At 39.2% G+C, this 17881-nt stretch overlaps 1 protein-coding gene across 2 annotated transcripts in view; it reads right to left on the bottom strand.

Moving 5' to 3' along the window:
* ADCY2 (adenylate cyclase 2) overlaps positions 1-17881 on the bottom strand; it is a 209046-nt gene that overhangs the window by 170467 nt on the left and 20698 nt on the right. The gene's annotated exons all lie outside the window — the stretch shown is intronic.

A 17881-nucleotide genomic window follows, 5' to 3' on the forward strand; every position in this document is an offset into this window, starting at 1 on the left:
TCCAGCAGGTCAGCCCCCAACCTGTACTGGTACATGGGGTTGTTCTTCCCCAGATGCAAGACTCTGCACTTGCCCTTGTTGAATTTCATCAAGTTCCTCTCCACCCAACTCTCCAGCCTGTCCAGGTCTCACTGAATGGCAGCACAGCCCTCTGGTGTGTCAGCCACTCCTCCCAGTTTAGTATCATCAGCAAACTTGCTGAGGGTACATTCAGTTCCCTCATCCAGGTCGTTGATGAAAATATTAAACAGCAATGGTCCCAGCACTGACCCCTGAGGGACTCCACTAGTCACAGACCTGCAGCTAGATTCTGCCCCATTGACCACAACTCTCTGCCTTCTTCCTTCCAACCAGTTCTTGATCCACCTCACTACCTGATCATCAAGCCCACACTTCCTTAGCTTATCTATGAGGATGCTGTGGAAGACAGTATCAAATGCCTTACTGAAATCAAGAAAAAACACATCTACCACTCTACCGTCATCCGTCCACCTAGTTACTTGCTCATAAAAGGCTATAAGGTTGGTCAAACATGACTTCCCCTTGGTAAAGCCATGTTGGCTGCTCTTAATGACCCCCTCATCCTTGATATGCCTAGAGATGGTGTCAAGAATAAGTTGTTCCATCACCTTTCCAGGGATGGAGGGAAGGCTGACCGGTCTATAATTACCCGGGTCCTCCTTCTTTCCCTTCTTATAGACTGGTGTGACATTTGCCATCCTCCAATCCTCAGGCACCTCACCTGTTTCTCACAACTTACCAAAGATGATGGAGAGTGGCTCATCAATGACCTCCGCCAGCTCCCTCAGCACCCGCAGGTGTATTCCATCTGGACCCATTGATTTATAGATGTCCAGATTACTTAACTGATCCCTAATCCAATCCTCATCTGCCAAAGCAAACTCCTCCTTTATCCTGACACCTTCTGGGGCTATAGGAATCTGGGTCCCCCGGGGAGAGTCTGCAGGAGTAAAGACAGAGGCAAAGAAGGCATTCAACACCTCTGCCTTCTTTATATCCTCTGTCTCCAGGGCACCCACCTCATTCAGCAGTGGGCCTATACTGCTTCTTGTGTTAGTTTTATTCGCTATGTAGTTGAAGAAGCCCTTTCTATTGTCCTTGACCCGACTTGCCAGATTAAGTTCCAAAAAAAATATATCACCTTCTCCATAGCCACTTTCTCTCACATACATATGGATTATGGATTATAGCTGTCCTCCAAATAACCAGCTGCACAGGCGGGCATCAGACAATCCACTGTGTTCCCCAGTTTGTCAGTTTACATGACTTGTTACTGGCAGAACTATGCTGCAGGTGAGCAATCACACCTTTGATAACCTCATCCAAGCAGCAACACTGATTTCTTTCTTATCTCCCTTCCTACACTAGTTAATTATTTCAGCCGACAACATGAACACAGCTCTGATGCAGCTGCAAAGGCTCATCCAGCTGGAAGGACTGCCAGAGCTGGCTCCTGATCAGCAGAGTGGCAGGCAAACAGTGGCAGGACCAGTCACACAATGCCACTGCCAGTTCATCAGCCCTGCCCAAGCTCCAACAGCAATGCAGGGTCCAACTTCAGCCTGCCCCGCACAGACTTCAAATGCTTTTTGCTACTTCTGCCTTTGTCTAGGCTTGCCACTTTGTATGCTTTCCCATTTCAGCGCTTGACAGGAATACTTTCTCTACAGCATTACCTTGATCCATTTCAAAGCGGTCCTTGAAGATTTTATGCCACTACTGAACTGCAATAAAGTAGGACATTGCCAAAACACTGCTGTGACAAGCAGTCAATTTTGCTCTGCAAGGACTTCCTGAAAAATCTGAGAGGTAAACACTTATGATGGACACTAATCCAGTTCGATACAAATACAGTTTGATGAGGAACTTTAGGTACTTCCACCAAAATACAGCTGTTTTTACAAGTAGCTGGATTTATTCTCCTACAAGTAAAACCTTCATTTTGGACTATCAATATAGACATAACAATAGTTTCTAGCCATAAAACTTGCTTCTTAATAGAAACATATAAAAGATGCCAGATAGAATAGTTCGCTATTCCGCTACCCCCCCAAAACGGGCACTATTCTAGGGGAGAAAGAAGGTATTTTATTAAACTTCATACTCTGCAAGTGGTAAATTGAGTCTTTCTCACATCAAAACACCTAAAGTGGGAAGCCAAGACACTAAGTATAGAACTCAAAGTTCTTGGCTTCTCAGACCAAGGCTTTTTGGGCATAAAAAGATAAAAATAAAACATTTTTAAAAATAAGTGTAATATGGCATGCAATTTGTCCAAATACATTAGTTACCTCATGGAAATCCATTGCAATCAGAGATGAACAAACATTACTGTTGATGTATTAATAACCTCCCATTTTTTATTCATCTGAAAGCCATCTATTGCAGGCTTCGGCACAAATCTGAATGAAGTTGTTAACAGACGGTATCTGTATCTCATCTGAAATGTAAATGAGTCATTTTTGCCTTTTGGGGGACTAGGACAGAATAGACTGCTCTTCAGTCTTGTGCTTCAAAATAACTTTCCACTCATCACACACAATATCCCCTTTAATGATCCCTGTTTAGTATTACTTTCATGATATCCTATTAAACAAACGCGAACATGATGCATCCTCCAAAATTCAAGGGAAGTCAGATATTTAAAATAAAAGTATGCACATGTGACTTAAGACCAGATATTGCATTACATCCAAAAATCGGGGGGGGGGGGAAGAAAATAAGGGAAAATATAGGGGTGTGAGATGCTGCACAAGAGGGTTTTCAACTATTGGCAGTCTTGACTGTTCAGAAGAGATACTACTCCAGGGGATATTTCATACTCTGCTTCAGGCCCTGCGGAACATTGTAATTGTACCAGCTGGCTCTTCAGCTGTTCTCCCTTCCCTTAGAGTAAGCCGAAAAGCCACCACCCCCCGAGTGCAGAGAGGATAGATAATATGTCACCTTTGCCTGCATTCATGCAAATATCTTCTGATAATCATGATAAAATGCTTGCCCAAGCACCATGGATTAATGATTGCAACATACTCTCAACTGAGCTATTCTATGGTAGTTTGTCAACATTAAAGCTACACAAATGTCAAAGTGGACAGCAGCAATATATCATCTGGGAATTTCTAACTGTAGTAATCTAATTACAACCTTTATAAGATTGCTTCTCACTGCGAGAGGTTTAAACTGTAATGAAGAATTCAAGAACAATCATATATGAGGCATCTTTATAGCTTTTAAGCCAGTTTTCTAGACTGGGGATGGAACAAAGCCTTCTGGTAAAAGGATGGATAGACAGATTGGATCATAGATACTATTCTGTGAAAGATTCAGTTCTGGATATGTTGGTGGAGTCACTGTCCCATGTCACACTTGTCCCATTTTGGTGGTCCCACACACCAAGAGGCATGTAGAAACAGACAGTCACTTTAGCTAGATCTTCAGCTAGATCTGATGTAAGCGAGGCTGCATCAGTGTGCTAACTACAGTACTGTAACAGTTAATTTACTGTGCTGACAAGGTCCACTATCAGTGATTCCCAGCTTTGAGATCAGACAGGACTTCCCACCATAAAATTACTAGGCAGTGAGATGAGGAGGAAGCTTTCACTAATCAGAGGTGATTGTCTTAATACAGCATGATGATTTCTGATGTGGTCTACTATGGATGTTTTTATGCAATCACAGAAATTGCAGACTTCAGTCATTAAGGTTTTTTTCATTTCCCTCATTTATCTAATATTATTTTTTCTCTAATAGTAGAAAATTTCTCTCTAACAAAACCTGAGAGATATAAACTAGCATATTTTGAAAGTTGGCTAAATATGCATTATCCTGCAAGTTTAATGAAATCAGCAAAATGGCAATTTGAAAAACAGACTTAATAATTGGAAAAGTTTCAGAAATTATAAACAAGTTCAACTGGATCATGAATAGACCTGCTGTGTCCTAATTCTTTTTCCTGCCCTCAAGAGTCTTGTCCAAAACAATTTGATAAATAACACGCAACTGAGATATTTAAACCAGAGCAGAAGTTGTGGCTATACCTCTTTGGAGATCCCCCTGATAAATCAGGCCCAGCTATTTTTAAAGACCAACTAAAGACTGCTAATCTGGTGGCAAGGAGCGAAATACCATGTCACGGGTGGAGTAACAACAGTAGGGTTGATGCTTGAGCAGATAAAATTGTGGCAAAAACTGTGGCTGGGAAGCCTAAGAAGTAAAGGACGGAGACATTTCCTGGGGTGGGGAGCAGGGAACCTTGACTATGGGGTTTTGACTAGAAGGACTTAAAAAGGAAGAATGGAAAACCCAGGAGGAACTGCTAACAGAGGAGTTTGGGAATAATTTAGAAGATTCTTCGGAACAGGAGGGTTTGGGTGTAGGAGTTGGGGTGTGCTGGAGCTGTGAGAGATTTGAACTTTCAAGTAAAAGGGGTGGGAGTCCACTTCTGGATAACAAGAAGCTTTGCTTCCCACAGGGCAGCTTGGTAGCTCTGCCTGGTGAGGCACCAGTGCTACCATGATTTCTCACCCCACCAGCTGCCTAGTGATGCCTTGTCCCTTACTCGTGGCTTTAGTTGTGAAAAATGTATAGCCCTAAATATTCAAGTTCCATAAAATTAAAACAACACTAAAAATACTCCAGTCTCTCTGGTCAGAAAATATAATGGCACTAGGAAAATATCACTAGTTTGAGAACTTGAAAAATTGGTTCTTCAAGCAGCAATTCACTTCACATTCAGAAGAAACCTAACTAGAGCAACATCTTAATTGCATAGACACAGCCATGGGTGTGTTTAACTGCCCAGTTACAATTTAAGTGATGGCTTCATTTGGAGGATCTCAAGGTTAAGCCCATTCAGGATGAAGGAGGGGTTAGAGCATTGCAGGTTTAAACATGTGTTGGGAGGTCATTTAGCTACCCCATTGTTCAATAACGATGATGATACGTTGCCCATTAAGGGGACAGTGAAAAGGTAACTTCATTAAAAACACATTACATTTGGTTGGTAAACTTTTTCTCTTTTTTTTTTTAATTCCAAGTATAATAAAATACGGAAAAAGCAACTGGAGGAAAAGCAGAAACTTCACTTTCATTACCAGTAAGTCACTGAAGCGAACATACTTTCAGCTATATTTCGTAAGAAGAAGATTTTTAGAGAATTCCCCCCCCCCCCCGAAATTTCTTTGCTTTAAAATAAATTCTAAAATTGTGACAAGTCTAATGCATTACTTCATATTGCATGACTTCAACAACAGATTCTGCCTAAAAAGAATGACTTCCTTATGCATATTCTGCATTAAAATTAATCTATTCAAAACACACACCCCCTCTTGCTAGTGTTATATTTTTTCCAAACACCTGAGAAATCATATTAATATTAGTGTGCCAATTTTTAATCTTTTGCAGGGTGTCGTTTGCCATCCCATTCCTATCCATTGCTACTGGGTACACAAATAACAAGAGTTGAAAGTCTATTTCCTGTACACGAAGAAATGCACACTGTTCCTTGCCTACTCAACCAGGGTTTTCATTTACCATCAGGTTATGCTAACTTATTCCTAAGACTATATTTCTTTTATGGTTTTTACTCAACCCTTCTTCACCCAAGACTTCTCTTCTCCAGACTAAATTGGAGTGGAGGTGCACAGCTTTCACCACACTTCCAGGCAGCCCCTTCCAAGCTCTTAAACCCCAGGTTGTGGCCAGTCTAAACTCCCTAGTCCATCTTTCATAACACCCTTACACAGCAGCTCCAAGGTTTATCCCCATCCCTGGAAGTATTCAAGGTCAGGCTGGATGGGACTTTAAGCAGCCTAGTCTAGTGGAAAGTGTCCCTGCCCATGGCACAGGAGCTGCAACTAGATGACCTTTAAGGTCCCTTACAAACATTCTATGATTCTCCAGCATCTGATGCTCAGCCTGTGATGCCAAAATGCAGCCATCAGCCCATGGGCAGAGGTCTCATATCATGGAAACAGAGGGTGAGGCAGAAGCCAGACATAGCAGTGGTGGGCTTTTGTCCTGATCAGTTCTCTTCCACTCTCATTAAGACTACAGCAATCTTGAACAAAGGCAAATATCTGGCCAGGCAATCCCAATCTGTTTTGATAAAACAGGTTAGAAAAACCTCAATCAAAACCCCAAAACCCCTCATGTAAGAATTGCAAAACAATTGCAAATGTACTGACAATTAAAACCTGACATTTTATTACATATATCAATTTTATTTTTAAATCATCATGATTTGTCGTTGCTGAGCATGGGAAATAAGAAGCATGCAAACTCTACAACAACACAAGAAGCAAAGTTATTTTGTTCTCATTTCTACATTACATGAAATCACTGATTTGTGATCACTACCACTAGCTAAACAATAAGTCACAAAAATGATGCAAAATGCTATAGATGCAGATTTTTTATTTGTAGTGGACTTCAGTGTCCACTAAATATCCATGAAATACTGTAAAATGCCATCTATGGAATATTCACAAGTAAGTAGTACTTACTGAAATGTTATTAAGAGTAAACAAGAAGGGCTGGGAAGAAAATTGAGGTATTAAAATACAGATTCTTTTGCTAGCCCCTTTGTAGAACTACATCCTGTGACCATCTGCCTACACCACTAATGAGTACGAAACACTTGGGCTCATGTAGAGCAAATCATGTGGTAATATAGAAACACATATGATTCACACATGATAATGTGCATTTATTGCACTTTTCTGCATTCTGGCCTTTGTTATTAATCAGTATTTTGCTTTCCAGTCTTCATTTGACAAAAAAAAACATGATCTATCTCAACTTTTCTTTCAACTCTGACCTTTTAATGGAATTTAACATACAAATTAATGTCAGACAGGCAACATACTTTCCTTGTCAATAATCTCCATCATACAGTAGACCTCGCAGTTTACCTGTACTGGACCTGAAAAAGACCCAAAATTGTATTTGATGCTCCTAAATAAATTCCTAAATGCTGAGTAAATTCACATTATTGCAAAGAAGAAAAAAAAAAAAATCCATGCGTATCTAAGCAAGACTCCAATCTCATCTATGTGAAAGTAATTTAAAACACTGTATTATACTTGTTTATAGACCTGAGCAAGTAATATGTACACACTGACAGGAACTGTCATTAGGTAACATGTGCAGTCTTAATGGGTAATCAGAGCGTGACATGAAAAAAAAAAAGACTCAAATCACTACCTCATTTCATTGCAGTAAGATTTTTTTTCTTTATGAAAAGAAGTTTTCAGGCACATGTGTATTTAATAGGACTTATTTAATGTTCACCATTTCATACAAATATGAAAGACTGTTTAATCCATTTCCCTCCTCACTGTGAATTCTTTGGAAAAAAAAATAAAAATATGATCAAGAATAAAAACAGCATAATGAAGAAAAATTTATGCAACACTGTCACATAAAATGCACAATCCTATTTACTTAGGATCAATTCTACCTCAGATTAACAAAATAAAGTAAAAGTTTTTATTTTGGGGGGGGGGCAGGTGAAAGCAGAGCTACAATGTGGTCAAGGGGCGTCAATGACAAAACTTTAATTGAGCCCTCAGGTATTTGAGCTTGCAACACTATCACCATCCTTAATGACACCTAAAAATTGTAGTTTACAGAAACCTCATAGATACTGAACAAGGCAAAAAATATTGCAAGACTACAGCTGACTGCAAGACAAAAATACAGAGTAATGAAAACAAAACCAATGTATTAGACTGAAGAAAGGCTGTCTTCATTAATAAGTATGAGAGGAGACAACTGTCATGGTAAATACAAGAAGGCGATGCAGACTTAGGAGGAAACATATGAAAGGAAGTGCTGAAGAAGGAATACAAAGGAATTGTGAAATAACCAAAAGAAACAGAAAATAGTCAAAGGACATTCATACCACAAATATGCAAGATAATAGATTACAGAAACCATCTCAAATTGGAATATTACAAAAAGAAAGAAATCTAGAAAGCACTAATGTGTAAAGATATTGCAAATTACAAAACACAAATTACTTTGCAATGCCACATGAAGACATGAGACAGGTAGACAGTAGTTACTAAGTTGTCACTCCACCTGCCATCTTGAATAAGATTCTTGCAAAACAAAGATATCTGCAAATCAGTCAAATGTTGCAGAAATCGGAACATTTAAGAAGAGATTCAAGTTTGCCAGTTTCAGCAAAGATAATGCCCTGGTAAGTAAGATATAAAATTTATATACATATACAACTTAGCTAAAAAGTATGCACAGAAAGCAAATAAGAAAAATGTAATCTAGAATCCAACCTGATTAATATGTATTCAAGTTCTAAATTACTCGAACTAAGTCTGCCAGAACAATATAATCCAAGAATTTATGATATTACAGAAAATTGACACCACTGAATAATATGTTATTTTACAGCAAGTTTATTTTAAGCTATAAAATCAATATGAAGCTTTCTAGTAATAACAGAAATGTACCTTTTTCCTAAATGGTTCAACAGTGCATGCTGTGTTGCATGAAATTATGATTACTCTTCTTAAGCCTTGTGAACGCATGTATGTGGTGGAACAGAGGGTAGGTTTTTTCCTGATAGACTGAAAAGGCTCTTCTCCCACTGTCACAGATACTGTGTGTAATTCTCTTAGTTTTTGAGTTGCCTTGAATGAAATGTCTAGCATTTCAGGCTGTTGTTTAGGGATAGGGAGGTTTTTTGTGGTTTGTTTGGGGGGTTGGGGTTTGGGTTGGGTTTTTTTAACATATCCCTGCCCCAAATCCTCTAAATCAGTGAAATCTAGCCTGGTCTTTCACTTACACTACTTAATGTTTGCTGTTCTCATCTTGCAAGTTCAGATGAACTGAGATAACTGTGCCTCTTCTGTAAGGATGAGCAACACTCAGCTACTGTGGTCAGATGAAGACAAGCTGATCAGTACTTCTCAGCACTCAAGTACTTTTTATTTTTGCAGAAGAGACAAAGCTTTTAAAAGACAAGCACAGTCTAGATTGGTAGCTAAGTTCCTGTTACAGTGACCCAAGAGGCTTAGCTTGTCCACAGTGATGAAGCTGGGAGATGTTTGTCCTTCTCCCTGATTCGAATGTCCCAAACAGTTAATAGTTCCCTCTTGAAAGACTGCTCCTTTTGAAAACTGTCAAAGACCCCTCGCCTTTCCTGTTCTCAGCCTTTCTTTGATTAACATGTAAATCAGTCTCATACATTACCTAAAGAGGTAGCAAAATCATAAAAGATAAATACTTCTGGGATTGTCCCTCAGCAACACTGAAATGTTTTCTGAGAATTGACTATTATCTCAGTCCATTATTTTTCTCCTTCCTGTTTTTCTAGACAGCCAATTGCTGAATCAACCCAATATAAACGTAAAAGTTAGGTCCCAATATACAAGCAACATACAGTGCTTTATATACAAATAATCATTTTATCATATAGAAAAGTAAAATAAAAAATTTCACTAAATGAACATGAATAATCTCTTGAAAGCACGTCTGTTTTCTCATTCTCAATAAATCTACCATTTATAAAGCATAATTATGTATATAACTTGCATTTTAATTGTACATTATTCTTAAAAATCTGAATTTAAACACATTTGAAATAATAAAATAACACAATTCCGACATAAGTATATTTTGTGTGTAAGATATCTATACAAAATTATTCATCTAAATTTTAAACATTATAATTTTTTATATGAATATATTAAACATTAGTCTTCTGCAGCTCATACTGAGCAAGCCTTACTTCATGAAATGTATTTGTACCTTTTTATCTCTTCCTTTTGTAAAACTTTATAAACCTAGCACCTTGCTTGTCAACAAGTTCATAACCAGCAGACCATACTGCTTTCTTGCAAATATTAATCAATTTAAGTTAAGCAATGTTTCCTAATATCTGCATAGCACTGTATATTTGTAGACTGGCAGGTGAAACTGAAAGCTATTTCACAGCCAGCATATGGCAAACTGCAAGCACACAAGGGAAAATTCTGTTACCTGCTTCCTGGACTAAAAAAGGAGCGATCCTCTGACAATCCAGATACTAAGATCCACTTTTTTAGCACCACAGTTGTGCCTAAAACTTCATAAAAGCTACAGAAACAGGGAACACCCTCAAACAAGCAAACTGAGGTCTTATGCAGCTTGCAGGAAACATTTTCACCACCCACTTGTTTCTTTGTGTAACAACATACTAGCTAAATTGCTACAGCACTAGAAACCTGCAAACAGAAACGGATAAATGCTGAAAAATGACCAAAGGTCAGGATCTATGATACATCCCCTTCATTATCTAATTCACAAGAATAAAAACATACAATATCACACCAAACGGCCTCATAAAGGTACAAGCTTTATCATGGCAGGCAGGTAAGCAAAGTCAAAGCGCTCAAACCAAGAGACCCATGCGGTACCATATCAAAAACTTCCCTGTAGGAAGTCAGGTAAACTGGTATATTTCTGAATGGAAAACAATTCCAATTAAAGGCTTACATGGCTACCCTAAATTATACTTGTTAACAGAAGGTTCTAGATAGCTTCTTTAACGGTTCACTGGTAGTTTCATCATACGAGCAATTGTCAAGCAATAGGTACTATGAAATAAATAGATGTTTATGTTTATTTCCTAATGCCAAAGCAATTATTAAGCACTTAAGAAGCCTTACGAATGTCATAAGTTATTAATTTCCATGTGTCATCTGGTCTCTTGACAGCAACATCCAAACAACATTATGATATTTGAAATTTGCATTACTCAGTTTCAGTACTCTCAGAAACGTTAACATTCTTATTGATAAGTGTCATTTTGCATTAGAGAGAAAAATCTTGCCATATTCAGTTTTGCATATTTATCTGAGATTCACATTTTTATCATACTTCAATGGTGTTACCTTAACGCTTCCCTTAGTAAAATTCATCCACATGACTTGCACAGCAAATATCACACGGCACACAAACTATGCAATAATCTTGATGAAATCTATAATCAGCTCAGCCTTTGTACTTAATTGTATACTCCTGAGATGGAAAAATCACTACAGGAAATGGAGTAAATAAAAATAAACTAGCAGGGAAGCAAAGGTTTCATAAGGTTCTTCTGATCCAGTTTCTCCTGCTTTACTTTACACTAAAATCCCTCATAAACCTTATAATGTATGCCACAAGAGATCAGAAATATAGAATCATAGAATAGTTAGGGTTGGGAATGACCTTTGACCTTAAGATCATCTAGTCGTCGTCCCCCCCCCCCCCCATAGGCAGGGACACGTCACACATATATATATATATATATATAGCAAGATTATTACCCCCGATGTTACAATTCTTGAGACTACTGCTGCAGAAGAATGCTGGAAGGATGAAAGACATTTAAATAACAAAAACCTCTGAACTTCTATAACTTAGAAAATCCATCTCTTCTGGTGGACTTCAGGCACAGGTCAAAATAAATTGTCATTTAAACTAGCTCAGTAGTCCCCAGATGAAAGTAGTGCATAGGAATAGAAAGCTAAAAGGATACTCCTGAATCACTGAAGTCCATGCCCTTGCTAATCGAAGACATTTAATGACTCTCTGCTAAGGGCAGCGTTCCACTGTAAAACCAATTCATTATTTTAATTCTTATTATCCTGAGGATATTAGCCACTCCACAAACCCAGTGTTCTACTGGCTATGGGATTGTCCTGGGTTCAGCAGTAGCAGTCATGTTTCTCCTTCTTGGTAGCTGGTGCAGTGCAGTGTTTTGACTTTCAGCTCGGGAACAGAGCTGATAGAGATGTTTTGGTTTGGCCAAGGACTTTGTGAGCCTCATGCTCTGCCAGGGAGGAGGGCAAGCCAGGAGGAAGCAGAGACAGGACACCTGACCCAAACTGACCAAAGAGTATTCCATACCACAGCACGTCATGCCCAGGATGTAACTGGGAGTTAGCCGGAAGGGCTGGGAGACTGCAGGGTTGGAGGAGTTATCGGTCGGTGCTTGGTCGGGGCTGGGGGGCAAGTTATCGGTCGGCTGGTGGTGAGGTGTTGTATTCCCTTGTTATTTCCTTTATCATTATTATCATTGGTGGTAGCAGTAGTGATCTGTGTTATACCTTAGTTACTAAACTGTTCTTATCTCAACCCATGGGAGTTGCATTCTTTTCAATTCTCCTCTCCGTCCCTCCGAGAGCAGGGGGAGGGAAAGAAGGGGGGGAAGTGAGTGAACGAGTTACCTGACTGGGTTTAAACCACGACAGGGATTTATTCTGATTTCCAGTTTAAATTTTATTAATGGCTGGGTGATTAATTTTCTGGTGTGTATGTGTCAATAGTCCTTTATCTTTTGCAGCTTCTCCTCAGTTTTGGCGTTTGCAACCACAGATTATCTGTAGATGGCAGTCACACCACTCTCAGCATTCTTCTCTTCTGTTGATCTATACCCAAGTCAAGTTTTTCTCCTCTCACAAAAAGCTTCTTTCTCCTGGTGATTTGTGATCTCTGCATTTTTTCTAGTTTCAGTTTATCTTTCTGAATGCGGGGAAAGAGAAATTTACGTAAGTCATTCAGGTGAGGTTCCATCCTTAGCTGGATACTTTGCCACCATAACCTAATCTTTTCTGGTTGCATATCTTAATGATCCAGTGGTCAGCTAATGCTTGTCCTCTTCATTCTGCTTGTCCCTGCTGATTTTCTACTCTGAACTCTCAGCCTATAGCTGAAATTTCTGCCGTTAGCTCCCAAATGCAGGCACATCACATTTCCTATTATTAAATTTCATCTAGCTGCTATTACAGTAGCCCTCAAGGTCGTTCTTTTCTTTCCCATAACATTCTGATCTTTTGCTCTATTAGGAATCTTTTAACTGGGTCATCAACAAATTTCATTACAGCGGTGACATTCTGTCACCCCTCCACAAGTAAAAAGCACTAATAAAGGCAAACATTCCCCAGAGAGCCCCCTGAGAATTCAGCCAGCAATCTTCCTCCCGCCTCATACACTCTGAAGTCACACTAGCTGCCATCTACCCTCACCTGCACATACAGTTATTTTAATAACACTCATCTCTTCTAGCAGTGCTTCTAGTCTTCCATTTGGCAATAAAACAGATATTATTTTCTATTTTCTTCTTACAAAATTGCTTTCCCTATTTAGAAAAGAAATCCATTCTGTTTCTACAAAGAGCAATAACAGTGCTTTGCCATGACACACCAAAGGTTAACAATGGCACATTAGTTATGCTAACAGGGTGTTCCAAGGCTCCACACACTATTTTACAATATTAAACTACTATATTACTGATTTTCATGAGTGGCAGGTCTCTAATAGCTCAGCTTTTTCCTGTCTTCTATACAGATGTAGCCATGCCAAACTTGATAAGCACATTTAAATGCCTTGCTATTAAGCCTGTGAATTCATATGTCTATTAAAAATTAAGATAAAAATAATCTGCTCTTCTCCTTCCTCATATATAACTGCAAATATGCTTTATACTTGTGGATTGTGGGTTTCTTCCTTTTGTATCACACCTACTCCTAAAGTACAGTATCATCTGCTGGGCAATATTTTCCCATTTCAAACAAGACTCCTGGTTTTCCTGATATCCTTTTCAGGTGACTGTTCACCTCAAAGGGACTGAACCATCCTTCTACAAGATTTATTTCCTTGCCTCGGATACTCATTCCTGATAGTCTGATTAATCTTAAGCTTGAAAAAATGTCAAGTCTCCCCCACATTCCAGATCCTGAGCCAGCAGTACAGCTGACAGCAACATATCCTCACTCTCCTGTGTTGCAGGGACTTCAGTGACACCTGCCCTGCTCTTCTCAAGCATCTAACTCCTTTTATTTGCACTGCCCAACCATACAACATGTTATTAATACATCAGCACTGACCTCAGATAAGGCAGGTCCCAAGCAAGGTGAGGAAATCAGACCCAATACAGTTCTGTACAAAGAAAATTCATCCCTTTCTGCGGACCCACTGGTTTGCCCTGCTGCCTGATACAGGAGCTAATTACCACAACTGCAGAAAGTCTGTACACGCACTCACCTCTCTGCCTGATATCCTCAGGTACCAGGAGAGTATAAAAAAAAATAAGAATTATAAATTCTATGATTCTATGAATACTAATACAGAATATTTTCCCTGCACTCTGTAAATCAGGGCTGCTTCAGGGCCCAAACTGAACCACTCCATACCAATGCATTAAAATAAAAGGGCTTTAGATTCAGCTCAGAAAGTAGTATTTAGGCTAAAATAGACAAAGCTATTCCAAACACATCACACTCTGGATAATTTTTTTTGGAAACCAGAAGTGTCAAATCATGCTTGAAGTAATTTCTGTGCTGTAACTGAACACAGACAAGGAGGAACACATCTGGTGCCTGGGCTGTGCAAACGTATTTATAATTAAGTAGAACTGAATACCAAAATCCAGCAAAGATAGAATTCATTAGGCTAGCATAATGCTGTATAATTACTTCCTTTTTTTATATCATCCACTGTATGCTTTAAGAGCTCTTTTCACCCACTGATATCAATGTGCCATGACATATTTACGTACACCCTGTATAAAAGGTTGAGGAAATGTTAACATGTCAGAGATGACATGGAAAGGCGATTGTTGTACAATAACTACACTGTCAGTGAAACAAGAGGAAACTATTTTAAATTCATTCCCTGGCATGAATGTAACTCTATAGATAGGTACTGGATTTACATTTTGTAAGGAAAGGTGCTCCTTTCTAGAATAAGGACAAGATCTAACATGACAAAATCAATACATCACCTTTTTCCATCATACTTCCTCAGCTTGCCTGCCTTGCATTACTGGCCCTCCACCGAACACACCATCCACTGATTTCCACACCGACCTTTCTAAGCATTGCCCCGACGTGTTTCCTCACTGAAACTATTTCCACACATTACCGCTCAAACCTTAGATTTGCAAAAAACTGCCAGCAGGCAATTGCTTCTCTGAGCCTCCGCATGACTTCCTTTGCTCTACTTTTTTTCCTACCAACCCTGGCCAGGTATTCTGCAACTCCCACCAGACAGCCCAGCCACCTTCCTGGGCTGTAACACAGAGTGCTGCCATCGGCATTGGTCCTATCAAAGCATCCAAATTCCATCGGACACCAGTGAAACCCCAGGGGCTCCACCACCAAGTTTGGAACTGACAGAAACTTGGGCTGACACCAGTAAGAGCGGCTTGCAATGCTTCTTTAAAAAGTGTGTCAGGTATCAAAGACATTTGCCATCACTGTCCTAGGTTCTTTTTTTCATGTAAAGCCACCGACTACCTCACTAAGGTACTCTCCGTCTCCTTCTCATTGTACTTGCTTCTCTTCATCGACCATATACAGAAGTATAGGACCTACCTAAGAGGTTAGTTGCTAAGGTTAATAATGACAATGCTGCTCTTGGAGATGGCCTTGTGATAATGCCCATGCAGCCCAGCAACAGTAACAGCATTTGCATCAGGCTCAGCAGGCGATCGTGGAGACAGCATGGGGCTTACAGACCACCTCAAGGGATGAAGTAAAACCATCTACAGCTGTGCTGTCTTCCCCTTCAAACACTGGCCAGACACCTACCTGATAATAGCTCTCTCTCCAAAGCTGTAGCTGCAGAGACAAGAAAATGCAGACATAAGAGCAATCTGCAGGGACAGCAAAAAGATAGCTGAAACCAATTACAATTTCCACTTATTTCACATCAGCCTACAGCTTTCTAAAAAAAAAAAAAACAAAAAAAAACCAAAAAAAAACAAACACAAACCAACAAACCAACACTGGCTCTATCCAGCCACTTCATTTCCAGCCCTCTACTGTTTGTGGAAGTTATTTGAGCTGTGTGCCTGCAGGCTCAGGAGGCACTGCTCTGCATTAAATATATATTGAGTTCATAACCAAAATAGTTTCTCTGAAGTGGCATTTTTATTGTAAACTGAACCTGCTAAAGTTCACACCTAAGTTTCCTTCAGACAACAGAGAAAAACTGCAAACAGCCAAAAGGAAGATTAAAATCATTAAACCAAAATTTAAAGGATGCAGGGTCATCTTTTAAAGGGAGAAGGCTTGAGCAGAAACAAGAGAATAACATGTTCTTTCTATAAACTACAGTATACAGAAAGTTTACCTTTCAATAGTTCCTAGTATAACTAAGAAATGCCATATTTTTAACAATCTTAGGACTGAGAAGACATGAATGATACGATGAAAAGAGTATTTTTAAACTCTGCTGGAGCAGGACAAAAGTTAGGCTGTAATTTGAAGAAAACAAAAGCACTTGTTTAGTAAATAAGTGTGGATGAACTTTTATTTCTTTTGTCTTCATAGTTTTCTAATTAGCTATGTTGACAAAGATACTTTAAACAGAACTATTCTAAATTTTACATCATATTTCTTTTCTTTCATAAAAAAAAGCATAAAGGAACAACAAAAGCATCCTAAACCACAAAAATAGTTTTAAAATTCATAAAACGTAAAACTTCAACAAAGAAACTGCCAATGATCACTGAGGAAGGATTTTTTAGATTTGCTTTCACATGTAATTATAGGAGAGAACACCAATTGTTCACCTACATATTCTTGATACAGAGCAATCAAAACACCAGCAGCCCAGGAATACATAGCAGCATTTTACTGCTCACAGCTTTTTTACAAACCTTCAAAAACATTCAACCTGCAATTAGCCTATTGTGTAAGGTGTCAAATGCCCAGAAAGATTCCCATATTTCCGCAGTTTACTCTTAACTGACATCAAGTGAAAGAATACCTACAAAAGTGATCAACAAAGCAGTACCACTATTCAAAGGGGAAAAAACCCACAGTTTGGGGAATGCAAAGGGTCCCATTGCAGGGAGTGACACAACCTCCAATTCCTAGCAGTGGCCAGGGGCCACCCTGGGACAACACCTCTCCTGTCGAGGCCAAATGCACAGTGGAGTTAGCCACGTATCTGCAGCCATGTCCAGGCTTCCTGGAAATTCTTGACCACTGTGGGTTGGAGCTTGCACAGTGCTAGGCAAGGCAGCTGCCCAGAGCTGGCTGCTGCTGGCAAAGGAATCCATGCAGCTCCCTCCCAGATATCTACTTCTCCAAGCAACACTTGCACACAAAGCAAAAAGCAGACTGGAAATTAGAGGACTTGTGTCCTGGCAACCTGTTGGAAGACAGTGCCTTTCCCAAGGGCTCTGCAGCCCTTCCTGCCTCCCATGGCAGCTGCATTCCTCAGATGCTGTGCAAATGCCTACATTTTTCCTAAGAGGAAAGAAAAGCAGGTCAGACCACCTTCACAGGCTAAATACAACAGCAGGACTGAGGCATCAGCATCCCTCTTAGATATCTTTTATGTCCCATGCTATTGAAAGTCATTGTATCTTTCAAATAAGAAAATTTAACTCGGTAGAATTTGCAATGAACAAAAAATATGGTAATTTAAATACCTGCATGTAAGCCTGAAAGCCTAAATATTCTACTGTAACATCCCACAATTGGCAATTAAAAGAAATAAATCAAAAATGTAAGACCATGTAGATTATCTAGACTTGATATCGCAAAGATACAGGGACTCCCATTGTGAAGTTAGATCTAGAAAAAAATCTTACATGTTCTTGTTTGCTTTTTATTACATGCAAGTGTGGCCTGGTTTGTAGTTTCAAATACTTAAAAAGCTAATGAAGAAACCAAAACAAACAGGGAGGCGGTTTCATGGATAATGAATCATTGAACCTACCAAGAAAATGATAACATAAGTCACCCACAAATTTAAGGGCCCCAAAACTAATATTACCCACATACACCAGTAATTTAAATCATTTGAATTAAAGATTATAAAGGAACTACTTGCATATTTAAAGTTCAGTATTTGCA

This window comes from Pezoporus wallicus, unplaced genomic scaffold, assembly GCF_028554395.1.
Source record: "Pezoporus wallicus isolate ANWC-B61680 ecotype Strahan unplaced genomic scaffold, APGP_CSIRO_Pwel_v1 contig_6658, whole genome shotgun sequence".
Classification (NCBI taxonomy): domain Eukaryota; kingdom Metazoa; phylum Chordata; class Aves; order Psittaciformes; family Psittacidae; genus Pezoporus; species Pezoporus wallicus.